General features: G+C 38.6%; 1 pseudogene; it reads right to left on the reverse strand.

Moving 5' to 3' along the window:
* Positions 1-8,326: 8,326 nt before the first annotated feature.
* On the reverse strand, positions 8,327-14,060 carry LOC121511185 (annotated as a pseudogene).
* Positions 14,061-20,751: the final 6,691 nt, after the last annotated feature.

Below are 20,751 nucleotides of genomic sequence, written 5' to 3' on the forward strand. Positions count from 1 at the left end.
CAAATTCCCTCAAGAAATTCAAATCATATCCCCAAAATAACAAATACATTTTCCAAATGCCAATGAAAATGCAATAAATAAATAAATAAATAAAGATAATTTTTTCAAAATATACACATTCCCAACATTTCCACAAAAATACTCAAGATTTTAAAAGCAGATTTAACATTTCTCTCAACATTTCAGGCACATTACTTAAACTTCAGTGGGCATTTCAGACAATTATCTTAGAATTTCTAATCACAGAATTTATTCCTAACCCATGTTTTTGGAAAAAAAATGGACAGTGTTTGTACTGGCTGCACCAGCCAACTGTTTTGGATGAAAGAAATATGTATTTAAAGTGCATCTTTTACACCAAAATCTATGGTATTCAAATTAGTAATAAGTCATGTTTCAGGTAAAAAGACTAAACATTTAGTCCTCAACTTAAATAAATAACATTTCAAACAACAGCTGTAAAAATCTTCTGAAAAGCTTGTCACACTGGAATTGAACTTTGACGTAAAACACTGGTATTGACTGGTCTGGATCACTGGTATTGACTGATCTCGATCACTGGTATTGACTGGTCTGGATCACTGGTATTGACTGGTCTGGATCACTGGTATTGACTGATCTCGACCACTGGTATTGACTGGTCTGGATCACTGGTGTTGAAGAATCACGATCACTGGTGTTGACTGGTCTAGATCACTGGTATTGACTGGTCTAGATCACTGGTAATGACCAGTCTGGATCACTGATGCCGACTGGACTGGATTACCGGTATTGAATGGTCTGAATCACTGGTATTACTGGTCTGGATCCCTGATCCACTGGGACTGGATTGCTGATAATGAATTTTTGAAACCTTAACACAAAATCACAGGGGCTAACTCGTCCACGTTGGTTTTTCAGCAAAAAACAAAGACTGATTGCTTGTTTTTTTTTTAAAGCTTTTCTGTTTCTGCTTGAAGAGAAATTATTCTCTTAAGAAGTTGAAATCTTATTTTGCCTGTGAGTTGTTTTTATCTGTGTGTGTCCGTGAAGGTTTGATTATAAAGAGGAGGCTGTTAAAATAATACTTATCATGCTCAGAGCCACATAAGGAATTATATACATATGATTGTGTGAGTTGGCCTAAAGCAGTGGTTCTTAACTGGTGGTTCAGGACCCAATAGTGAGCTGCAAATCCCATTTTAACTTGTCTGCTGGTATCGCAGTTCAAGAAGCACAAAATGAATTTGATGCCTGTAAAACGTTTCCCAAGTGTTGGGACAGGGATAAGAAACGGCTGGGAAAGTTGTGGAATGCATTATTACATCTAGAACATTCCACAGGTAGGAAGGTTAATTTGTGACTGGTTGGCTTGTTTATTTAATCAAACTGCCAACCCACATTCAACACGAGTTAAACAGCATGGCTTCACAATGAAAGAGGGCAAGGCCTAAACTGGCTCGTATGAAAAAGGAAAGGATGGAGTGTTTGAAAGGTTTACAGGATAACGATCTTTTCAAAAGCTAGGAAGGATGCTCTTTGAAAATGAAATCATCTGCAATGGCAAGGATTGAATGCTTTATAAGCTTTAAAGATGACATTTTCAAAGTGAGAGAATAAAATGTTATACGCTCTGAAGATGACGTCATTCTTAAAGGCAGAAGACAGAATGTTTTCTAAGCTTTGAAGGATAACATCATCTTCAAAGAAAAGGACTGAATGTTTATTAGCTCTAAAGGTCGACATCATGTTTAAAGGGAGAGGATGAAATGTTTTATTAGCTTTGAAGGATGACATCGTCTTCAAAAGCTAGGATGGAATGTTGTATATGCTTTGAAGATTAAATCAACTTCAAAAGCAAGGACTGAATGCATTATAATCTCTAAAGGATGACATCACCTTCAAAGTGAGATAATAAAACGTAATGTGCTCTGGAGATGACATCATCTTTAAAGGCAGAGAATGGAATATTTATAAGCTTTGAAGGTTAAAATGATCTTCAAAAGCTGGGATGGAATGTTTTGCAAGATCTAAAGAATGACATCATCTTCAAAGGCAGAGAATGGAATGTTTTTCAATATGCTCTGGAGATGACATTTGCCAGACGTTAAAAACCACCAATGGTTATAACAAAAGATATTCTTCCCAGGCTTCTGTAATAGTGACCTTTTTAAACATGTTCATCCTTTCTTTTCCTTCAAGTATATGTTATGTTCTAGAAAATCATTTTTGGTGAATACATTTGAGTTGTTTGATATTTTAGGATATTTTCTTGAGGAGGTGCTCCAGAGCAACGTTGAGAACCACTGATACAAGAGTGAAATAATGTCAGTGTTACCCTCGGTTTATTCTCACATCATCACCTTCTCTTCTGACTTCCTTCAGGATAGACATGGAACTGTTTCTGTGTTAACCTGCAGAGGAATCACACACCAACAATTCCAATCCAAACATATGGAATTGTCTCTCATTGTGTCATCACAACCTCTATTACCAACAAACTCCACCCGCCAGGGATGGCGACTTCCTGTCGGAGGCGTCTCTCACAGGCAGTTCCCCTAAGATTAGCCTGATGCTAAGCTAACAGATAGCGGCTGTCATAATGAAGCTATGTGTCCACCTGAACAGGGTCTCTACCTTAAGACTAGGGTTGTCCAAACTATGGCGCAAGGGCCAAACATGGCCTGTGGCCCATTTTTGATTGGCCCGCAGCAAATTCTAATGCTAAAATGAAATATGGCCCACATTAAAACATGTAGCTTGTGCTTAACTGTATTGTACTTCCTGTTTGCGGCACAAGCCAGTGCTACCATGTTAAATCTGTATACAAACATTTTGACAAGAAGATACCTTGATTAATAATGTCCTGATGGATTATCACAACAAATAGCAGCAGCAATAACTTTTCCAGGGCAGAGCCAGTGGTAGCCAGGGATAAATGAGGCCCTGTGAAATCTGATTGGCTCCCCAAAATCCTGAAAATGGCTGTCTATTTGCCCTGTCAGCTATCAGCTATCTATTTAGGCATACTCAATCACAACGCATGTATTAACTTACATTGATTGGTCTTACCAACTTTAAAATCCTCATGGCGAGGAATATGAAAGTGGCCCCATCATCTTAATATATTTCTGTATGTGGCCCTCCGTGGAAAAAGTTTGAACACTCCTGCTTAAGACCAATCAATTTTAAATGTGGATGAAACACACAAAGTCCACCATCAGAGGGATCTCAAAAAAAAAAAAAAAAATGATACAGATGGGAGCAGAAAATCATGGGAGATATTCCATGCTGCTAAACCTCCTCCTGGCATTGTTGTCCCACTAGACATTTGGGAGCTGCTTAGACACACTGCTAAATATATATACACTGCAGGAATGTAAACTGAACAGTGAACATTGGAGTTGTTATTATTGCTCAATTAAAGAGCACATTTTAACATTCTGAGATCATAACTTACTGATTTTAGTCTCAAATTTTTCTTCAATCTTTCCATTCAAACTTGCCTTTGTGCTCTGAACTGCCTTCTTGTTCTTAGATTTTCTGTTTGTTTTCCTCTTGTAGTTTTCTCCGAACCAACCAATAGGAAAGCATGGACCAATCATGTTGTCTTGGCCCATTGTTGACATTTGACTTTTTCTTTGTTCTCACTAAGAGAGTCCCAACACTCTATCACATACGCACACACATCTCAGCTGACTTCCAAGCCCTGTAACTCCAACTCAGTTCCTCCCAAGGTTATTATAGTTAACGAAAACTAAAATTCAAAAATCAATTCAATTAACTGAAACTACAGAAAGACTAAGCTTTACCAAAAAAACGGAGAACTTACTAAAACTAACTAAAATAAGATAAAAATGGAGACAAAACATCCTTAGTTTTAACCATACTGACTGGCATTAACACCCAAGTCTGGGGAGTGTAAGGCCCCATCCACACGGAGACGCATTAAGGTGTATATGCAAAAGTTTTTTGTCATATTGGTGTTTCATCCACATGGAAACAGTGTTTTGGGTGACTGTAAACGATGCTTTTTGAATACGGGTCCCAGAGTGCACAAATCCATAAACGACTACCGTTTCGTCTCCTTGTGGACAGCCAACCGCATCTTTCTTGAAATAATTATGTCACACATAGCGTAGCTCTCTTAAGACGCCTGTGTGGGTCTGGCCAAAACAACAACGGTGGACTACAGGGTTGTGTTTGTGCTGCAGAAGCTACTGAGCTTGTTATGGCCTTTACAGCAAAATCTGATGCTTCTTTACCACCACCGCGAAACGCACACACCAGATGTTCTAAAATCTAACGGGGGCAACAAACAAAAGGGCAACTAGAAGAAAGTTTGTGTCAGTTTTACATGATCTTCTTCTCTCGTTTGGTGAATTTCAATGGCAGCAATACAGCGCCACGTACAGGTTTGGCATATGCACTACAGTGTTTTCAGTCATTTTCAGTGAATCTGTGCTTACGCGGATATTTCCTTAAACGACCCTGTCTTTACGGAAAACTTTTTCAAAACGGCAATATAATGTTTTTTCTCCTTGTGGAGGGGCCTAAAATTGCCCCATCTGAATGGTTATGAATTCACACAGTGGTAGTTTTATGTCTGGATTGTATTCAAACATCATCATTAAATAAATAATTGATAAAATGATAAATGACGTTCACTCAGCCCCAACATCTATCCATAAAAAACTAAAACTAGCACTAAAACTAATGAAAACTAAACTAAAATGAAGCATTTTTGAAAAATAAAAACTAAACTAACAAACCAGCAGTCAAAACTAATAACTAAACTGAAATTGAACACAGAAAGTGAAAAAGAAATAAAAATTAAAACTAACGAAAAATCCAAAACTATTATGACCTTGGTTCCTCCTAAAGACTTCATTTCAGCTTTAAAAAGTAAACAAATCATTGATCTATTTATGCCGGATTCACTTTTATACTATCTTTGACTGACTTTTAATAATTACTGTGTGTGTGTGTGTGTGTGTGTGTGTATGTGATAGAATGTTGGGACTCTCTTAAGCCTGGTTTATGCTTCAAGCCGGGCCTAACAATACGCCCGACCCAGAAGTTACAACTGACTTAAAAGTTCGACTCTGTTCACCCGCTGGGTGTGACTTAAAATACCCCGACTTAAGTAATGGATTGTGAACGTGAGGTGGATAATGATGGTCATGAAACGAAGGAAACACGGCTGAAGCAGACATTTACAGCACAAATGGAGACAATGGAAGAACAAGGAGGCAGTTAAGAGCCCAGACCCCAGGTTGAGAACCACTGTAATAGGGCACTTTTGCAGTGTTTTATCAAACATTAGGGTACCGAGCTGGGCAATCCCTCATCCCACTTCGAGTCCACCAGTGTTCCCTTAACTCTAAAGTGTATCTGTGGACTGATGTTAAAGCTCTGAACTATTGGTAAGTATTAGCATGTCATTGGCTCTCTGTGGCCTTCTGTAATTCTTTATTTCTGGTCTTGAGGTGTGTCTTTGGTTGTGTTCACTCAGAAACGTACTTCTTTTTTTAAAGATGTATTTTTTGGGGGCATTTTATGCCTTTATTGGTAGAGAAGGACAGTGGACAGAATCAGAAACAGGGGTGAAAGAGTTGGAAAGAGATGTGGGAAAGTGCCACTGGCCGGATTTAAACCCAGGCCGACCGAATACCTGGGGCACGCCTTCAACCACTAGGCCTCCTGTGCCCCCAGAAACGGACTTCTGAAGGCATTTGAGCGGCGTCTCAACAGAAGCAGGTGGAGGGTTAAATATTCAAACATTTCTGGTGCAGAACTGTTCGGACAGCCATGTTTGATTGAGATGGATTCAAATGTAACCCGGAGAACTGAAGATTGTGCAGGTTTAGAGCACCAAACAGCAGAATGAAGGGGTCTGTGTGTAGTGGGTTTGACTGAGAGCAGGGAGATTAAACCTTTGAATAAATCTGTAAGGATCTGTTTGGTATTAAATATTCTTTTTGTCTCACTCTTGGCAGCTTCACATTTAAACACTGGGCTAAAGGGCTGCTAGCATCATGACACCTGTGCTATAGAACCACTCTGCAGACACTCCTGCACATTTACTGAATGTTTGAACTAAAGACGTGTGATCTATGATGTTTACGTGTGAAGCTTTATTGAATTTAAATTACACTCTGAGAAAAATATTAAAATAAACATTTCTATATTTCTGTGGAAATGTCTGTGTCCTGATTTCTTTTGGTGGAGGGTTGTTAAAGTTTGGGGCATCAGGGACTCAGCGTAGCAGTACACTCAGCCTACGGACCCTCCTAGTCTCCATAAGAGCCAGACTGATTCAGTTAATCTGGGCTCACGTTAACTGTTTTCCTTTATTAAAGCACTGAAGCAGGCTTTTATTGTGAAGAAACGCACATGTGCATACATAGATACTCATGCATTAACAGTATATTCATACATTCTGTTTATTTTTCCTGCTAAATGTCCTGATAATTCATCATGTGAATGTGCACCACTTAAAACTTCTCACATAAATCATTAGAAGCATCAGTAAAATGGGAAGGGGTGGGGTTGGTGATGGACCCTAAAACCTGAAATAAAACTGTTGGATTTGAATAATCAACTAAAATTAAATTAGAATAAAATGCTCTTCTTGGCAAAAATAAAGTGGCAAAACTTTGTTAAAACGAGCAGAATAAAAGTAATTTTTAATGCTTTATATAAAAATTAATAATTGAACATCATCATAAAGAATAAATGTTATCTGGGATTATGAACTGAAGTGGGCCGGTCTGAGCTGTGAAACTCCAGGGCTAAAAAAAAAAAAAAAAAAAAAAAATTGTCCCACCCTGGTCCTGCTGTCCAGGATTCAGACATGGCTCTACTTTCTTTGTGTTTAAGGTTCAAGCATGCAGACTTTTTGTTTGTGCCTCCAGGGAACCAATCATAGATTCATTGTAATCATGCATATTAGTTTATGGTCTTCTATTATTAATCCAGGCAGATGTTTCATACATGTATGCATGCTTTTGTGACTTATGGGTTGTTTATTTTCCTAACTGAATGGTATCAAACCAGAGGTGTCAAACTCAAGGCCCGGGGGCCAAATACAGCCCATGGTAGAGTTATATCCAGTCCAGATCTTACCATATTTTCATTCTAACTGGCTCACTGGTATGAGGTCTGCAGATTCCCTCCAGAATAAAAACGGAAATTCAGCCTCAATGATTTAAAATATCCCCGCAAGTCGTAAACATTTGAAAAAGTAAAGAGTGGAAACAATTATTTGGATCAGGAATGTGTGGAAAGAAATTCATTTGTGTTTTAAATGCATGTTTTTAATGTTGAATCTCATCATTGCAACTTGAACTAATCTTTTTGACTGTTATTTATAATTTAACCATATCAATTTATAATTCAAGATTTTTACGATTTTAAATTCTGTCATGATTTAACCCTTAAAACTCATAATTTCAATTTTTTGCAACTGTTTTGACATTTATAACTCATGATTTCATATGTTATCTCATATTTTGCCTTTCAAACTAATTGTTTCAATTTCTGTCTCATATTTTAACCTTTAAACTTATAATTTGAAATTTTATCACATACTTTGAACTTTAAAACTCATTGTTTCAAATTTTATCCCATATTTTGCCATTTAAAACTCATGATTTAAAATTTCATCACATATTTTGAACTTTTAAACTCACAATTTTAAATTCTATCTCATGGTTTAACCCTTTAATATCATGATTTCAATAATTTTTCTACTGTTTTGACATTTACAACTCATGATTTCATGTTTTATCTCATATTTTGCCTTTCAAACTCATGATTTGATTTTATTTTTTGCATAATTTGACCCTTTAAACTCATGATTTCATTTTTTCTAATATTTTGAGTTTTAAAACAATTTTTTACAATTTTTATCTCATCTCATATTTTGCCTTTTAAAGTCATGATTTTGACTTCCTATCGCATATTTTTCTTTTAAGAATATTTATTTGCTTTTATTGTGTTTTTTTTTGTTTGTTTGTTTGTTTGTTTTAATTTTAAACAAATAAGTTTGACCTTTTATTTAAGATTTGGAGCCTTTTAATGTTTCATTTTTTTTCTCTACTTAATCTCATTTCTCATCAGTGCTATGTTTTTTCCCATAATTCCTTTCTGGTGAAATGAGGTTGACAGTTTATGGTTCATTGTTGACCCTGTTATGCCCTCAGGTTTGACCTAAATCCAGAATCCGGCCTCTGCTGTGTTTGAGTTTGACACCCCTGTCTTTAGCAGAGCAGCTGCAGCCTCGGTGCCTACTTCAGCCATATTTGAACTCTAAATCTCAGTGATGCTGAGCTGATGCTCCTCTTTAACTGATAACACAGGCTGGAACAGGAAAAGGATAATGGTGAGGACCCATGCGTTCAGCCTGTTGTCTGGCTTCATTCATATATCTCATCTTCATCATTTCTTGCTCCTGTTCAGCCTGTTGTCTGGCTTCATTCATGTATCTCATCTTCATCATTTCTTGCTCCTGTTCAGCCTGTTGTCTGGCTTCATTCATGTATCTCATCTTCATCGTTTCTTGCTCCTGTTCAGCCTGTTGTCTGGCTTCATTCATGTATCTCATCTTCATCATTTCTTGCTTCAGCTCCAGCATCTTTCAAGAATACTTGGCTTTCAGCTCCTCCAGCTCCTTGTTCATCTTGGACTCAGACTCTTTCAGGATGTGTTGTTTCTCCCTCTCCAACTCCTCCTCGGCCCTCCGGTACATCTCGGTGGTGTAGTGTGATCCTCCGTTGTCCTTGATCATGTCGTCTATCTTATCCAGGAGCTGGCTGACCTGTGCTGGGTCATCCTTCTCATTATTGAAGACGTGATAACGGCCGTGACATTTAAAGAGGATGTCTTGAAGGTCTGGGCTCTCTGAAACAAACTCTTCGATGGTTTTCCTCTTCAGCTTGTCTCCATAAGTGAACAGCACCATCTTGTACGCATCAGCATCTTTGCCGAAAGTATCCTGAATCATTTCACGGTTTCTTTCTCCTCCTCCATGAACCTGCCCAGCTGAAGGATCACCAGGAAGGCGTGAGGACCCGGAGCAGACATGTAGATGCAATTAGAGACCTTCTTCATCACTTCTTCATTGTTCAGAGAGGTGTCAAACAGACCTGGAGTGTCGATGACAGCGACCCTTCGGCCCGAAACCTTTGACTTTTCTTTCTTGCATGTAGATGTCACAGGAAGGCCTCTCTGCCCAGGATGGTGTTTCCTGCTGAACTCTTCCCTGCCCCGGTCTTTCCCACCAGAACAATCCTCCACTCTTCAGAATCTGAGGACAGCACAGGACTTCATGTCAGACATGGAAACTACTGCCTCTACTAAATATTAATACATATGTTTAAGAAAGAGAGAGGTACAGGCAGCAGATAGGATCCTACCAACAAACATGGATAGAACCAGAAACAGGAAGGAGAGAACTGGGAGGAGACCTGCAAGAAAGGGCCACACTCCAAACCTGGGCCCCTTAAACCAACAGAACACCTGCAGGCCAGATGTTTAACCCTTTTATTGACTTTATTAATCAATCATGGTCAGTACAATTTGTCTTTTTTTTTTTTGTCTTTTTTCTTTCTTTTCTTTTTCTTTTTCTTTTCTTTTTTTTTTTTTTGCCAAAACAGATTTCTGTCTGGAAGGTCCAGCCACTGGTTAATCAGTATTCCTGGCCACCATTACACCATGAAGGCAAGAGAACACCCCAAGCAATTTAGAGAAAATGTTATTGAAAAGAATAAGTCAGGAGATAGATACAAAAACATTTCCAAGGCACTGAAGATCCCCCATAGCTCAATTAAAATCCATCAAGTGTAAGAATCAGTCCGTCCTCACAAAAATGTATTTAGGCAGAAACTTGATTAAATATATATAAATATTAAATTAAATATAATCATAGCACAAACTTGTATAAAAAATTAAAATATCTATAACATATATTCAGATAGAAGGACTATATTAGCCACCTAAAGCCACTCGTTTCAAGCAAAAATACAAGAAATACAAGTCATCAAAGATTTTCATAGATATATTTATATTTTCATGTTTCTACAACTTGGTCTTAATAAATTTTATGGCATGTGGTCTCAGTATTTTCTGTTATGTTTTCTTACAATTTTGAAATTTTCTCTGGGACCATATTAAGTGAGAAGGGCAGCCAGGTTCACTTCAAGATTATTATAGTTAACTAAAATTCAAAAATCATTTCAGTTAAAAGAAACTAAATAAAAACTAAACTCTAACAAAAAAAAAGTGTATAGTGCACTTACAAAACTAAAATAAAATAAAAAGAAAGACAAAATACCATTAGCTTTAGTCTTTGACACAACCATGCTGTCTGGCACCTACAAGTCTGGGGAGTGTAAAAGGGCCTGAATTTATTGGCGAAGATTTCACACAGTGGTGGTTTTATGTCTAGAGTTGTATTCAAAATTCATCTTAAAATAAATAAAATGATAAGTGAAGAGTAGTTTGTTTGAATGTTTTTAAATGTATGATGTTCACTCAGTCCTGACATGTATCCAAAAAACTAAAACTAATAAAAACTATAATAAATATGGATACATCGCTACTAAAGTATCGATACTCCCACAACTATTCACCAGTCAAAGCTTTATGAGAGTGGCAAAGAGAAAGCCAGTGTTGATGAAAACTCAGATTAAATCTGGACTAGAGTTCAACCAAAGGGAAAGTGGAAGAAAGTTCTTTGGCCATCAGACAAGAAGGCATCTTGAAGATGCCAAACACCGCAAATCAACACAAACACACCATCACCACGGTGGCAGCATCATGCTGTTGGGGTGCTTCTCAGCAGCTGGCTCTGGAAGGCTTGTAAAGATAGAGGGTAAAACTGAATGCAGCAAAATCTAGAAAATCCCAGAGGACGATCTTATCCAGTCTGCAAGAGAACTACAGATTGGGGGATTATTTATTTTCCAGCAAGACAAAGAATCATTATGGACAAAAGATCTCTCCTTTCAGCTCTTGGTGACAACAAAGTTGTGAAAATCAGACCAAAACAGCAAAAATAAGTTCAGAACACGGCAACACCACTGATATATGCAACTAAAGAGGATAAGGATCTCAACTTTCCTCATTTTTACCTGTCAGAGCAGGAACTCACTGTCAGAAGCAGGACAAAATATTTGGGACATCTCATCCCTGATAAAATGTGTGATGATGATGATGATGATGATGTGTAGACAGTGCTGTATGCTCAGGCCAACATTTTGGCAAGGAAATTTTCTATGTGCTCTGATAATGGCAAGATTACACAGTTATCTTGACACAAATAAACAAAATAAACTAAACTCCCTTTAGAGCTTATTGTACCCCTCTGTATACCGCCCCCTTGTGGACTAAGTACAAAAAGTCAAGCCTAAAAAAGCTTCATGTTGCTTACAATGATGCTATGAGGATACTGCTAAAAAATCTTGGGAAAGTGCAAGTGAGATGTTTTGTCAAGCAGGAGTTCACACTTTCCAGGCTCTTATGAGAAATCTGACGTACAAATTTCTACGCAGACTAGAGGACTCTCAGAACTCCATTATAATGCTATTGGGATTGCAGTCAGAGCGTTGTAAGATACCAGTCATCCTGGTGGAGACACTGGTATGGCTGTCTTTTATAAATAGGGAGGTATGTTGTTTGTCCGTTGATTGTTTTTTGTTTGTTTGGTTTTAATACTGTTTTTAATCCTGTTTTTTATATATTTGTTGTTGTTTTTTATGGACTTCTATGTCTGCTAATAAACATGATGATGAATTTACAGTAATTGCAATGTGATGACTAAGTTAGCAGCAGCAACGCCTTACACTACTGCGTTACTGACAAATATACCATCATTACAGTAACATGATGTTGTGAGTTTCCCTGGATTTGCCCAAGTTGAGACAAAAGACGTCCACTCATTTATGTAATGTTTTTTTGCCTGTATGGTGAAAGCTGAGCATCGTAGAAACATCTAGAACTCTGTTTACAGCCAACAAAAGGAATCACAGCTACAGCCGTCTGATGAGTTATGTCAAGCGTACCTTGGTCGCAGTTTTTGGCCATGTCCTTCAGCTGGACTGGGGTTAGAGTCACGGAGCTGAAACTAAAAGAAGGAGAGAGAAATCAGACTTCTAGAGGCTTCTGTCCCTCAATTATCCTGTTACACTTGTCATGTCAATTATCATCAGCTTTAACCATTAGGTATACCTGAGCACATGCTTTGCCTTCTGTTTTGGAATACTTTAATTATTTAGTTTGTGTTCTGTTGATCCAATTGGCATGAAACTGCACAAAGATGTGTATTTTTGCTCATTTTAAATTCCTCAAGCCAAATCATTATATTGACCTGTTTGGTGTTGTGTATAGGAAAAATACTCATGTTTACATCCCTTGCCCATTTAAACCCATTATAATTGCTTATTTTGACTGCAAATTTGCAATACCATGTATCACTGTTACCAAAATTATTTGTGCTGTAATTTTAAATGGGGACCTTAGACTTGCAATTTTTACAATTAACCACTAGATAGCGCTACTACCCTTTTTGGGCCAAGCGTGTATCCGTAGGGCACTTAAAAGACACACATACAGTGGGATTCTTTATAGCTCTGTGAAATAAAGGCATAAAGAAATGAAATGAAAAATGTCTTTGCGTGTTTATATGAATATAAACTTGGGTTCTGCATGTTAGATATGAGAAAGTGCATCTTTAAAGCGCCAGTCCAACGGGCTTCGTTGGAGATACGCTGCAGGTCTATGTTGGGTATTGATGCCTAACCAGATCAATACCCATTGATCAGAAATCTCCTATCAGGAAATCAAAGGTTTAGTGTATCAGGTATTCCAAATGATATCATGATTAGAACTGGAGGTGTTTACAGAAATAAATCAATCAATTAATAAATCAAAAACAAATTAAAGCTGAAAGCAGCAATAACGGGCCCTCACAACCCATCGCATGTCAGCATGTGTCCCAACCACGGATGTGTAACAGCTGTTGGGTGCCAGTAACAAGGTGCGCTGCACCCATGGGGTATGTTGGGATTGCAACACTCACAATTTCACAGAAACAGAGGGTGATACCCCTCAGTCATATCCAGAGCTTGCCGTTACTTTTGCACTAAAATAAATGAGCAGGAGGTATGAGCCCTGAAAATTCTGAATGCAGCTCCAAAATATGAACAAATCACTGGATTGTCAGCTTCACAGCTCCTCATTCTACTCTGCTGGGCACTCCTTCTTTCTCGTGTGCGGGCTCACTCCACAGGAGAATAATGACAGCGTGGCTAAAAGCATTGACTGATTGTCTTCTGAATGTTTCAAACATTTGTGATGAAGATAGATCAGAGATACAGATGTGTACAAGTTTGTTTCACTATTTTCTAGAATGGTTTTATATCTCCTCTCAGTTTGCCATTTTCTCTTATTTTCATGGATAGATAGATACAAACTTTGTAATGTGTTGATTGCTGTTTGGACCCTGTCCTAAAAAGTGTTGCAGTATTTTGTATCATCACAAGATGGCAGCATAGCCTTAGTTTTGGTTCCATTAAGAGAACTTTTGAACTTTCAACACGCAAAATGAAATACAAAAAAATAAACTTGCTGTTGTTTTACAATACAGATCTGAGAGGCTTAATTGTAGGTCCTGAGATAACCTGGGTAATATGTACTCCAGGGGCTGATTTTTAAAAATATTTTAGGGGGCATTACTGAACCAATAAGCAACGCCCACCCAAAACAAAAAGGACAGTCATCTCAGATTCTCACTGTGAATTTTTGTGCCAGGTTTCAAGACTCAACAAGTTTTCTAAGCCCAGGATAATTTTACTTCCTGTTCATAGCGAAGAAAAAAATCACCATGGCCATGCCCCTTTGAGGAATAAAAAAGTTTAAATGAAATTTTCAACTATGACATGTCTTCTTACAATATACCTAACATGGAGGTGTTTGGATGAATTCCCCATGAGGAATTTTGAGAATTGTGACGTCTGCAATATGCTGCCTTATGACCACAAAAAATCAAAATGGCGCACTTCCTGTTTGTTTTACGGCATAGGTCCAAGAGGCTTTTGTACATCTTTAAATGATGTATACGGTCAATAATTTTCAAAATCCTAGGTTAAAACTGCTGAAGGGGCTGAAATTTTAAAATATATTAGGGGGCGCCACTAAGCCAAAAAGCCACACCCACCCAAAACATCAATATTAATCATCTTGGTTTTCCACTGAGCATATTTGTGCCAAGTTTCAGGGTTCTACAAGAAGTTAAAGCTCTTCAAATAAGTACTTCCTGTTTCATGGCGAAGGATCCGTCGTTGTGGCAACTAACTTACAAGCAGACTGATAGGGACCCAACTGCAGTCAAGATGGCCGACATGGGCGTCGCTATACATCCAATCCATGCCAGAAGTCCCAAGTGGAAGTTTCTTCTTCATGTTGGACTCAGCTGCCAGTGTTTGTCAGTCTTTTTCGGGCCTAAGCCTAACCCTTGGTGCTGGATCTCAAATATATCATCTGCCCCACTGCCTTACCCTGAACCTAACCACTCAGGTTTTAATGGCTAAGCCTAACCTTAGACGTACAGACTTCCGGTTGAGACTTCTGGTATGGATTGAATGTATGTTGGCCATTTTGTCTGCAGCAAGGTACTCTTGAGCAGACTTGTGAGCTTTACAAGTCTGACTACCCCAATGAAACTTCATAAATTTACTAAAAGTTGACTGCAATATCTCCAATTTGGGGGGAATTAGAGGCAAATTTAAGAATACAGTCCTTCATGCTGCCAGCGGGAGGTACTATGATTTAGAAATGTTCCCTACGGACCTTGTTCAGGCATGTAATTCCAATAAACACACAAAATCTAGTAAAGATATGATGATGAACAGCTGAGATATAACAGATTACGTTTGTATGGCGAGACCTCATTGTCAAAATAGAAATTTGCCGCGCTGCCATGCCCCTGCCCTTTGATGAAAATCCACAGATCTTGAGTACTGGCATGCAGATATGATAAGATGTGGAAAACAGTAATGTTTGACAAAATGTGGTATGTTTTGGTCCTACATGTTTCCATGACAGCAAATCCGTTTTTTTAGCAAGATAGCTAAATTTGCAGGCCGCCATGGCCCCGCCTTTCGACTACTGAGAAAGTTCTGAATACCTTTTGACTCAGTATATCTCTTCTAACAATACACCAAAGATCAAGCTGTTTGGATGAACACCCTTGGACTAGTTCATTCAAATACAACCCTTGAAATACGCAGAGTCCAAACAAAACATTTAAAATGGCCAACTTCCTGTTTCATTTACGATATGGGTCCAAGAGACTTTGCTGTGAGTCCTGACGTGACACATCTACCCACAAATGTTGGAAATCCTAGGTTAAACCTGTGGCAGGGGCTGAATTTTCGAAAAGTTGTAGGGGGCACCACTGAGCCAGCAGGCCACTCCCACCTACAAAAGTAACATCAATCATCTCAGAATGGCACTGGGAATTTTTCTGCCAAGTTTCAGTGCTCTACAAGTGTCATAAGCTTTTGAAAATTCTACTTCCTGTTGCATGGCAAACAAAAAATCAGTATGGTAATGCCTTTTGATGTAGATCTTTGAGCATCAAGTATGTGTCAGGTCAACTCCTTGGATACTGCCTGAGCAAATTTCTGCATGTTTTGACTGCCCATGTCGGCATTGTAAAGCAAAATTCAGGCGTAGTGACTTTCTGTTGCAAGAGGGTGGCGCTGCGCAATTTTCTGAAATTTAAAATATATGGATGTGTTCTGGGACTGTTATCAAGCACAAAAAATTTGTCTCAGATACAAGGATTTACTCCTGATTATGGCTGGTCAAAAAATATTGGCGAGACAAAATAGACAACTTTTGTATGTCGCCCTGTAGAGGCCATGCCCTCTGATGAAAAGTCACAGATTTTTGTACAGACATAAATCCACAGCTTTAGGCTGTCCTTACACAAATTTCACGTAAATATCTTAAAAGGACTTTAAACAGCGGCTTCTGCTATCAGCCTTAACACTCCCTGTCACCACTAGGTGGTGCTTTGACAGAAAGAAAATATAACCATATGAATGTGTGCAGACGTGGACTGTCCATAAATCCAGGAAGTTTGAATCAGATTAGACAATGCATGGCTGAGTTATACTCAACTTCCTGTATATATATGCAAATTTGAGGGCTGACCAAGGCCACGCCTTTTGACTAATGAGAAAGTCCAAAATAACTCTTCATCAACCATGTCTCATCTACCTCTGTGCCGAAGTACAAATTGATTGGATCAAATCCCTCAGAGGCGTAATACCAGATATGACTCCTGGAACAGGGCAAAAATCCCCCAATTTTTGCTAATATTCAAAATGATGGATTTCCTGTTGGAGATAGAGCGTAGGCCCAAGAAGCTTTTTTGTAGATCTCTCCTAGCTGCACCTGCACATAAAATTTCATGAATCTACGACAAATTCAAAGGAGGGGGCTTTAACTTTGAAAACTGTTGGGGGCGCTATTGACGCAGTTCTGAATTTTCATGTTTGAGACACAAAAAATATCAAAACTTTCGTGAGACCAGATGCACCTGCCAAGTTTCTTACATTTTTGAATATGTCAAGGACCTTAAAAGTCCATGCAATGACGGAAAATAACACGTCTTGAGCAAAAACAATTAGGTCCTTGCACCACTCGGTGCTCAGGCACTAATTATGAATAAAACCATATAAATTAGGGGTTGAAATGTTCCGAGGGGTCCATCTTTTGCATAATTTTCAACTATTTCTGGACACTGCGCAATAATTGAAAATGCATAAAACTTGATGTTGGTGGTATTTAATGACTTTTGACCATCTTTGATAATAATTTTTTAAAAATCCACTGAGCATGTCTGTATGGACAGACAATTCATCTGATTTGAATTATTATCGTCAGCAATTCTTACTTTATTTTTTCAGAAGAAAGCGTTTGATAAAGGTGTGTCCTACCTTCACAGACTCCAGCGCTGAAATATGCTCCTACAGACTCTGATGATGAAATGATGAATCATTACTCCTCACTCTGTTAAACACATTAATGTGGATGTGGGCGTTCCCTCTAAAAGACTGGAAAGTTCCATCATCATTTAGGAAAACCCATGGGATATAAGGAGCAGCACTGATCATCTATCACGGACCAAAGAGCCTCCGTCTCCAGCTCAGAGTGGGCACTGAGGAACAAGGAACCTGGATGACTGGGAGACCATTGAGAGCATGTTTTTAATCAACAAAGTACTAATTACCCCTGGAGATCCAAGTTATTTTTCTGATGGGTTCAGTTAATTTAAACAAAGACTCTATTTCAGATCAACGAAAACCATAATAGCTTTATTTTCATGTTTTTATTTACTGTTCATTTGCACAGGGACAAGTATGAAGCAAGCAACTGGTGCTTTGACTAACATTGCAAAGCAGATGGATACACCCATTTCCTTGCATTTCACTGGCAAATCCATCTTGTTAAGCTCCCATCTGAACTGTTTGGGCCTGGTTCAAAAGTGACAGGACCAATCAGCGACAAGGGGCAGTACTTTCAGGCGCGGTGGAATCGTGACGTAAACAAGCAGCAGCAAGAGGCCGGTGCAATCATGGCGGAAGAGCTTAGCGTGGATGCTGCTAAAGCATAAGTTTTATCAAAACTTGACGACATTTCTTCTTTAAAAGAAAAACAAAGAACAGCAGTGAGTTGTTTTCTTTTCAAAAACAACAAAAGTCGAGTACTTACATGTCTATAGTCGCCATGTTTTGCGTTATTCCCCGTAGCTGCGCACATGCAGCTTGATAGCAGCTACGTGTTTTCTTTTCTCAAATGTTTCCTATTGAAGCTCTCCCAGATGTGTGAAACACATCATCTGATGTGTCAGGTTATGCTTTAGCAGCATCCACACTAATGTCTTCCCCCATAGCTGGCCTCTTGTTGCCGCTTGCTTACGTCATGACTCCACCGCGCCCAAAAGTACTGCCCCTCGACGCTGATTGGTCCTGTGACTTTCTAACTGGGCACAAACGATTATAGACGGGAGCTTTGCAAGATGGATTTGCCAGTGAGAAACACGAAAACAGGGGTATCCATCTGTTTTGCAAGGTTACATGACAGTATCGTCTGAAAACCTGCTCGCACACATGACTGAGGTAAGCCACTGATGTACAAACTGAAGAGAAGTGGACCAAGAACAGAGCCTTGTGGGACTCCTGTTTTAGTTTTCAGAAATGATGACTTCTCATTATTAACTGCTACACATTGTTCTTGGTCTGATAGAATTTAAACCATTGTAGAGCACCAGCAGAGAAGTTACATTTTGACAATCTATGGAGCAGAATATCATGATTCAGGGTGTCGAAAGCCTTTTTTTAGGTCAAGAAATACAGCCCCTACCACCTCACCTCAATCCTCCAGAAAGGATTCAAGCTTATCTATGAAAAAGCAGTTTGCAGTCTCATTTGAATAACGCTGACAGAAGCAAAACTGAAGCGGGTGGAGATAATCATTTGGATCTAAATACTTAAGAAGTGGCTAAGCAACAACCCTCTCAAGTATTTTTAGAAAGTACAGATCTAATTTCAATTTCAGTTTCAGTATACTAATTGGTCTGTAGCTGCATGCCTGACCAAGTTCACCAGCTTTAAAAACTGGAATTACTCTTGCTTGCTTCCATTTACAAGGAAAACTCCCACTAGTTATGGACAGGTTTATCAGATGAGTGAGAGGCCTCGCCAAGAAGTGTTTATGTTGTTTAAGAAAAGAGACATCAAGGTGAGAAAGATCTTTGGAGTGGCTGCTGGAGAGCTTGTCTGTTTTTTCAGGGACATCATTTATGTTTGTTTGATTATAACATTAGCTGCACATGCACTGTTAGGAACAGGAGGCTCCACACTGTGAACTTTACCTAAGGGAACCTAAGGGTTTTATCATACTGTTTATCAGAGGTGTGGACTCGAGTCACGTGACTTGGACTCAAGTCAGACTCGAGTCACAATTTTGATGACTTTGGACTCGACTTGACAATATCAACAAAGACTTGCAACTCGATTTGGACCTTGACATCAATGACTAGGGACTTGACTCGGACTTTGGTCTGATGACTTGAAAATACTTGAGATTTTCAGTGAGTATGTTGAGTAAAACGTGCCCCCATTCAAAGGATTCAACTAACGCAGTGATGCTCAACCTGCGGCTCTCAAGCCGCATGTGGCTCTTTAGTGACCAGTTGCGGCTCTTTTGAGGTTTACTTTAAAAAAAATCTCCCTGAAATCCTCTACAAATACAAGTCCACACAAAGAAGACAGACTTTAACTTTCAAACTCAAATGAAAACTTGTATATTATTACCATTGGATGCGTGCTGGATGGAGGAACGTGTGTAAAAGAGCGCAGAGGAAGTCCGCTGGTGGCGCGTCTCTTCATTAAGTTCCTTCATAGAGGTGTGCTGTCTTGTGTTCAAGATGAAGCTCCTAATGCCCTTGTTTTAACACATTTCTTCAGTTACTCCCTGCCGATGCTCTCCCATACTCATACTGATGATGACTTTTACGATGCGCATCATCATCAACGAGCCAAACACACACGAATCCCATTTTGAAAAAATGTAAAATTGAGTAAAACTTGTCCAAATGTGGGTGTTTTATTTGATCTTAAATGTTTAATAATAAATACTGTCAAAAGGTCAGAAACAGAAAAATGAAAGCAACAAACTGGCAGAAAGAGGGGGGGCTGCAGGTGTGAGGCAGGGCCGGTTTAAGCCATTTGGAGGCCCAGGGCAAAGACCAATATGGGGACCCTCCCCCTTTTGTTAAAAGCAATAATAACAAAAGGAGAAAAAATAGAAAGTACAACTTAAAGTTAACAGAGTCACAGAACTACATTCCAAATGTCCAAATATGAAATATAAATACCCAAACAGACACCCATGATTCATCAGCTATTTTTTGTTTATTCACTAGGAGGCAGTCATTGTGTTCACATAACTTGAGGTCTTATAAAATTAACACATAACACATAACTTGAGGTTAAGAACTGGTTATAACACCTTAAACCTAATGTTGACCTGTTCACTTACAAACACACATAAACCCTATATATCCACTCACACATATATACATACACACACTCACCACACAGACACACACACACTCACATTAGATGAGTTAAAATGACTGTACAACATCTTCAGAAGTTCATTTGTTTTTGCACCACTTAGCACTGATTATATCCTGAATGCTGTGTCAGCACTCTTTTTCTGTGTGATTAAGTTCTGGTCTGATTTTATTTAAAAAAATAAAACAATTCAAAATGCATTCATTGTCTTGTCAAATTTAACAGATTGTTACATTGTTAAAAAGGCATTTTATTTGGTAAATAGTGCTTATGACTTGTAAGGAATCAAAAATTTCAAGCCTATGACTTCGGACTTGATTCGACTTGTCTTGTCTTTACTTGAGACTTGACTTGGACTTGCACATCTTTACTTGAAACTTGACTCGAGACTTGGGATTAAAGACTTGAGACTTAAGACTTAAGATTTGCAAAACAATGACTTTCTCCCACCTCTGCTGTTTATTTGCTTCCACATTGTAGAGCAGTTCCCTCTGCTTCAGTGATTGCAGTGATATAGTATGCAGGTTTTGTAGACCTCATGTTTTTAGTAATGTGGTTTCTGAGACCTTTAAATAAAACCATGTCACTGTTAGAGTGGCTGTTCAGGGCAGCTTTTAGA

Source organism: Cheilinus undulatus, linkage group 6 (assembly GCF_018320785.1).
Source record: "Cheilinus undulatus linkage group 6, ASM1832078v1, whole genome shotgun sequence".
Classification (NCBI taxonomy): domain Eukaryota; kingdom Metazoa; phylum Chordata; class Actinopteri; order Labriformes; family Labridae; genus Cheilinus; species Cheilinus undulatus.